Here is a 7,324-nt window from a genome sequence, read left to right as displayed (position 1 = left end):
GGCAAACATTAATGATTTCAAAATTTTATTTGCAATCAATTTATAATACTAGCATGTCCTCTTTTAATTTAAAATATTGAATCTTAAACAAATGTGATATCTGTTTACGAGTAGTTTTCTTACCTCGGATGGACCTGTTATACAAAAATCTTTTGACCGCATCAATCTAAACTGACCTTATTTGCTTTTTCTATCTGCAAATCTATATAGCTGCACAGTAATTCAGTTATAATTTAAGGTCAAGAGGGACTGTAATATACAAGTTACAGCAATATCGGAAAAAATTGACTTCAAATTTTTGTTCGCATAAATTTAAAGTCCTAGCATGTCCTCTTTTTATTCAAAGTATTGAATCTTAAACAAATATCAGTAGTTTTCATACTTCAGACTGAGTCGTGTAATAAAATCTTTTGACCGCATCAAACTAAACTGACCTTATTTGTTTTTCTTCCTGCAAATCTATATAGCTGCACAGTAATTATATATAATTCAGTTATAATTTTAGGTCAAGAGGGACTGTAATATACATGTACAAGTTACAGCAATATTGGAAAACAATGACCTCAAAATTTTGTTCGCATGAATTTAAAGTGCCAGCATGTCCTCTTTTTATTCAAAGTATTGAATCGTTAACAAATATCAGTAGTTTTCATACTTCAGACTGAGTGGGGTTATAAAATCTTTTGACCGCATCAATCTAAGCTGACTATGCGGTATGGGCTCTGCTCATTGTTTAAGGCCGTACAGTGACCTATAGTTGTTAATGTTTGTGTCATTTTGGTCTTTTGTGGATAGTTGTCTCATTGGCAATCATACCACATCTTCTTTTTTATATATAAACTGACCTTATTTGCTCTTTCTTTCTGCAAAGCTATATAGCTGCACAGTAATTCAGTTATAATTTTAGGTCAAGAGGGACTGTAATATACAAGTTTCAGCAATATTGGAAAACAATGACCTAAAAGTTTTGTTCGCATGAATTTAAAGTGCCAGCATGTCAAAGTATTGAACATGTTGAATCGTAAACAAATATCAGTAGTTTTCATACTTCAGACTGAGTCATGTAATAAAATGTTTTGACCACATCAATCTAAACTGACCTTATTTACGCTTTTTTTCTGCAAATCTATATAGCTGCACAGTAATTCAGATATAATTTTAGGTCAAGAGGGACTGGAATATACAAGTTACAGCAATATTGGAAAACAATGACCAATGATGACCTCAAAACTTTGTTTGCATGAATTTATAGTGCCAGCATGTCCTCTTTTTATTCAAAGTATTTAATCGTAAACAAATATCAGTAGTTTTCATACTTTAGACTGAGTTGTGTAATAAAATCTACTGACCGCATCAACTAAAACTGACCATATCTGCTTTTTTTTTATGCAAGTCTATATAGCTGCACAGTACTTCAGTTATAATTTTAGGTCAAGAGGGAGTGTAGTATATAAATAACTGTAATATTGGAAATTAAAGACCACAAAAAAAATAAATCATTGTTTGAGAGTGCATTTCCTACTTTCATGACTTTTATTCAAAATATCGCATCAGAAACAAACATCGTTAGATTTCATATCTGAAATTATTTGTCTGCATCAATCAAACCTGACCATATTTGACAGCATCAACCAAAACTGACCATATATGACTACATCAGCCAAAACTGACCATATTTGCTCTTTTTTATGTACCGTTAACTCTTTTAGTTGCATAGTAAATCTGTTATATTGTTATGTAAGAATTTATTGTATAATACAAATGATAGAAATATTGGAACACCTAATTTCTTTTGCATCAATTAACAGTGTCAGCGTGTCCTCTTTTTAATCAAAATATTGCATCATAAACAAATTTCAGTAGGTTTCATACCGAAGACAGACTGGTATAACAAAATTGTGTGTCTGCAGCAACCAAAACTGACTATATTTACACTTTATTAGATAAGTAAATCACTTATAAAATTGAGAAAGGAAATGGCGAAAGGTGTCAAAGCAACAACAACCCGACCAAAGAGCAGACAACAACCGATCACAATGGATAGTATAATTCAAATGACAGCATGTCCTCTTTATATTCAAAATATTGAATTGCTAACAAATTTCAGTAGTTTCGATATATCAGACTGAGTTGTTTTAATAACAACATTATTTGACCACATCAAACAAAACTGAACATATATACTTCATCATGTAAATAAATACATGTATGGCCTCATTGTGAACCAATAATATTTCTATGTCAGGATAGATACTGCATGATAAAGACAATACCAAATTTCAAAATCGATTTAGCGAGCCCTTATTTCCTCTCTGTATCAATAATATTATTATTTATTAAGAAATGACTGTCATATTTTTTCTGTCTATAAAGAAATAACATAAAAAATTTGGTGCACACTGAATAACGCGGGTAGCAGGTTTTTTTAACAGTGTTCATGCACCACATTTTTTATGTTATTTCAAATAGACAGAAAAAAATATTAGTCATTTCTTATAATTTAATTCTAACTTCCAATTTAAACCTTGGCAAACAATGAAAAAACGTTGATGACGATACGATCACATGACTAACTTTTATCTATGGGCTGATAACAAAATAACGTCAGCCAATCAGTGACCCGTTACATCCAAAATTAAATTATTAAATAATGAATCGTCACAAAAGTGACTTTTTAAGTCAGTGAAGTTCATGATGGTTTTTTTTTAAACAAAACTATTTAACGGGATCATCCAACACTACATGACTGATTCATATACTTTATTTTAAAATGAAAAGTACATGTATGAGAAGTTCTCTTCTTGGAATAATTTGAAGGAGGAAAATGATTGGTTTTGGTTGTAGCCTAAAGTCCAGTGGCAAATGTTTCATTCATGTTCACATTGAGTATATTTTTCTGACGTTCCAACTTCCAACTTCCACACTCCCAGATTATTTACGAGATAATGCAAATGTAGCCTACATAGTTTTTTTACGTTTAACAACACTTTTTTCGTTAAAATATCCCATAATTCATCCACTGTACAATTTTCGTTTGAACATTTGTCAAAACAGAATCTTAAATCATGAATGTAAATCCAAGGTAAACAAGGTAAATTAAGATTAAACTTCCATGAATCAAATGCTGAGTTTTATGAAGAGACTGTTAAAGACGGGGAACGAAGAAACGTAAACAATGATGTTTTCTATGCAATCTTATAAAAATGTTTCTCCGATGAGTTGGATAACCTTCAATTCACTTCGATATGTGTACATGTAACGTTTGATTAGTAAAAAATATAGAAAATCTGCTATTAAATAGCAAAGTAATTGGAAGTGATTTATTTCTTCTTAATTCTAAAGTGCCCTTACAGTACTGTAGTGACGTCATTTAGAACTGTTCTACAGTCCTGACTGATTTAGTCAATTCTGCTGACAGTTCTACGGTTAGAACTGATTTGGACAGTTCTACCTAGAACTGATTTGGACAGTTCTACCCTAGAACTGATCCTGACAGTTCTACCTAGAACTGATTTAGTCAGTTCTACCTAGAACTGATTTAGTCAGTTCTACCTAGAACTGATCCTGACAGTTCTACCTAGAACAGTTCTAGGGTAGAACAGTTCTAGCTAGAACTGTTCTAGGACAGGTTAGAACAGTTCTATGACAGATTATTCTGACAGTTCTAATGAGAGGTTAGAAGTGATCTCCACTGTAGTAGAAACCATACCTTTTTGGCTAACAATTCAGAAATTATTTAAAGGAAAGAATATCAATTTTTTCCGCCAAGGACTCATCAGTGAACAATCTATAAAGCTAGAAGAATGTTAGATAAATTTCGCCGTTCCGTCAGATCCCGTTTTATCCCGGGAATATTTTTTTCAAATTTAACGGAAAATCCGGGACACTCTGGTTCACTTTTTCTCTTGTTTAGTTTGAAGCATATCGCTATTGTATAAATCTATGTAATAATTAAGGAGTTTGATAGTGTTTATTGTCCTTTAACTGTTGAAATTGTTAATCTTACAATTTTGAAAAAGAAGTTACCCACATCCGAAAATAAAGTTACGGACAGTCTGATTATTTTTAACTTATAAGTTACGGACATCTTATGCATTTTTTAAAAGTTGGCCTTGCGCTAAAGTGAAGTCAAAATTAACGAATTTGAAGTGATGGTAGGTGATTTCTTTATTCAAAAATCCTATCAATATTTACATAGATCATGAAAAACGTTGCAAAACGTATATTTCGTATCAACTGTCATCTCAACGAGTTTAGAGTCCGCCATCTTGGGCTGTGGGTAACTTAAGTTACCCACGGCCGTTTAAGCACAGCTAGTGTGACTGTAACTGTAAGCAAAAACTTAACCTGCTAGAACACATTAGCCATAGACTATGCTTTCCTTTGCACGTAGCCAGAAATGACATTCCGAACGCTTTGATTAGTAGCAATAGAAAGGGTTTAAGGGCAGCCACCCCTCTGTAAATTACTGTTCCTAAACAAAAACATTTTAAATAGAACAATTTGTGAATCCATAATTCCGGTTACTGGAGGTGGTTCTATATAGGACGGAATTACTACAAGACAAGACAATGGTTTTAAGCTTTGATATAAAACGGTCTTTCATGAACATGGAACATAGATTCAATATTTTATTAAATATACCACAACGTACTGATAAAAAAGTTAACAATTTTAAAGCACATACAAACTGCACGTTACAACTGAGTTATCTCTCTTTTAACGTTATTTTATGAGTTTACTTAACCTTTTTATATTATTAAACAATGTGCTTGTTGTATTCTTCTGCTCGTCTTAATAAATGTTATTTTTATAACATTGTGTCTTAATCATATTGAATCACTTGTAATCATGTGTATGTAATTAATGTTGATTGTTCTGCTCCTTGTGGGCGCTTTGATTAGCAATGAAATATATTTCATTTCATTTGATTTGATATATAAATAAATATCTACATGTAAAGCTAACGCTCATACATTGTACTATGTAAACAATTTAATATATCAACATAAATTGAATATATATAAGGACAATGTAAAAATAAATATCAGAAGTTAACTTCGTGCAATTAAAACCCCTTGAATCGGAAAGATAGACACGAACATAGCCAAAAGAAACATTTCATAAAGAAGTAAACAGTTGGACATCAAGATCGTAAAGGACAAGAACAATTACATTTTACGCAACGTGTTTATTTCATACGGTTTTGTTTCTTGTGTGCTTTGTATTTTTTCCTTCCATTTTCACAAAACAATTTCAAGATTTTAATCATTGATTGCCACCTAAACGATGTGAAGGAAATCGTAATGTGTTAATCAAAATAATTCATACCATCCTGATATAAAATATTTCCTTAATTCTTCGTCAATTTATCCATACTTGCACCCATTGTATTAAAAAAAAACTATATTCAACGTGTAATTCGTTTAATCTCAGTTCTAGGATCTTCATTGGTTAAAATCCGATTATGACGTCGAATTTCTTGCTTTCCTCTGAATTTCCTATTGTGACGACATGAAAAAGGAGACCATGTCCGATGACGTGACAAGATATCAGTTTTCGGAAACTACATGTACCCCTATCAGAATATGCATGATTTTTGAAAATGACCCAAATATATATTGTCCTGTCGGGTCTTTTTATAGTTTTTTATACTTTATGAATTGTTTATTTGTTGAAAGCCGTAAGACGATCTATAGTTGCTTACATCCACGTCGTTCGGTCTTCATATATACCAGTAGTCAATGGTTATCAAAAGTACCAGGATTATAACTTTATACGCCAGACGCGCGTTTCGTCTACATAAGACTCATCAGTGACGCTCAGATCAAAATAGTTAAAAAGCCAAACAAATACAAAGTTGATTAGCATTGAGGACCCAAAATTCCAAAAAGTTGTGCCAAATACGGCTAAGGTAATCTACTCCTGGGGTAAGAAAATCCTTAGTTTTTCGAATAATTCAAAGTTTTGTAAACAGAAAATTTATAAAAATGACCATATAATTGATATTCATGTCAACACCGAAGTGCTGACTACTGGGCTGGTGATACCCTCGGGGACGAAACGTCCACCAGCAGTGGCATCGACCCAGTGGTGTAAATAGTTATCAAAAGTACCAGGATTATAATTTTATACGCCAGACGCGCGTTTCGTCTACATAAGACTCATCAGTGACGCTCAGATCAAAATAGTTAAAAAGCCAAACAAATACAAAGTTGATGAGCATTGAGGACCCAAAATTCCAAAAAGTTGTGCCTAATACGGCTAAGGTAATCTTCTCCTGGGGTAAGAAAATCCTTAGTTTTTCGAATAATTCAAAGTTTTGTAAACAGAAAATTTATAAAAATGACCATATAATTGATATTCATGTCAACACCGAAGTGCTGACTACTGGGCTGATGATACCCTCGGGGACGAAACGTCCACCAGCAGTGGCATCGACCCAGTGGTGTAAATAGTTATCAAAAGTACCAGGATTATAATTTTATACGCCAGACGCGCGTTTCGTCTACATAAGACTCATCAGTGACGCTCAGATCAAAATAGTTAAAAAGCCAAACAAATACAAAGTTGAAGAGCATTGAGGACCCAAAATTCCAAAAAGTTGTGCCAAATACGGCTAAGGTAATCTACTCCTGGGGTAAGAAAATCCTTAGTTTTTCGAATAATACAAAGTTTTGTAAACAGAAAATTTATAAAAATTACCATATAATTGATATTCATGTCAACACCGAAGTGCTGACTACTGGGCTGGTGATACCCTCGGGGACGAAACGTCCACCAGCAGTGGCATCGACCCAGTGGTGTAAATAGTTATCAAAAGTACCAGGATTATAATTTTATACGCCAGACGCGCGTTTCGTCTACATAAGACTCATCAGTGACGCTCAGATCAAAATAGTTAAAAAGCCAAACAAATACAAAGTTGAAGAGCATTGAGGACCCAAAATTCCAAAAAGTTGTGCCAAATACGGCTAAGGTAATCTACTCCTGGGGTAAGAAAATCCTTAGTTTTTCGAATAATACAAAGTTTTGTAAACAGAAAATTTATAAAAATTACCATATAATTGATATTCATGTCAACACCGAAGTGCTGACTACTGGGCTGGTGATACCCTCGGGGACGAAACGTCCACCAGCAGTGGCATCGACCCAGTGGTGTAAATAGTTATCAAAAGTACCAGGATTATAATTTTATACGCCAGACGCGCGTTTCGTCTACATAAGACTCATCAGTGACGCTCAGATCAATTAGGAATTAAAGAGGAGCAACTCTGAATGGCTTACTCGGACCAACTCAACTAGTGTGGATTGTTCCTCTTCT

Source organism: Mytilus trossulus, chromosome 10 (genome assembly GCF_036588685.1).
Source record: "Mytilus trossulus isolate FHL-02 chromosome 10, PNRI_Mtr1.1.1.hap1, whole genome shotgun sequence".
In the NCBI taxonomy this organism is placed as follows: Eukaryota; Metazoa; Mollusca; class Bivalvia; order Mytilida; family Mytilidae; genus Mytilus; species Mytilus trossulus.
The sequence above is the reverse complement of the archived record's forward strand: the minus strand, read 5'-3'. Positions refer to the sequence as shown.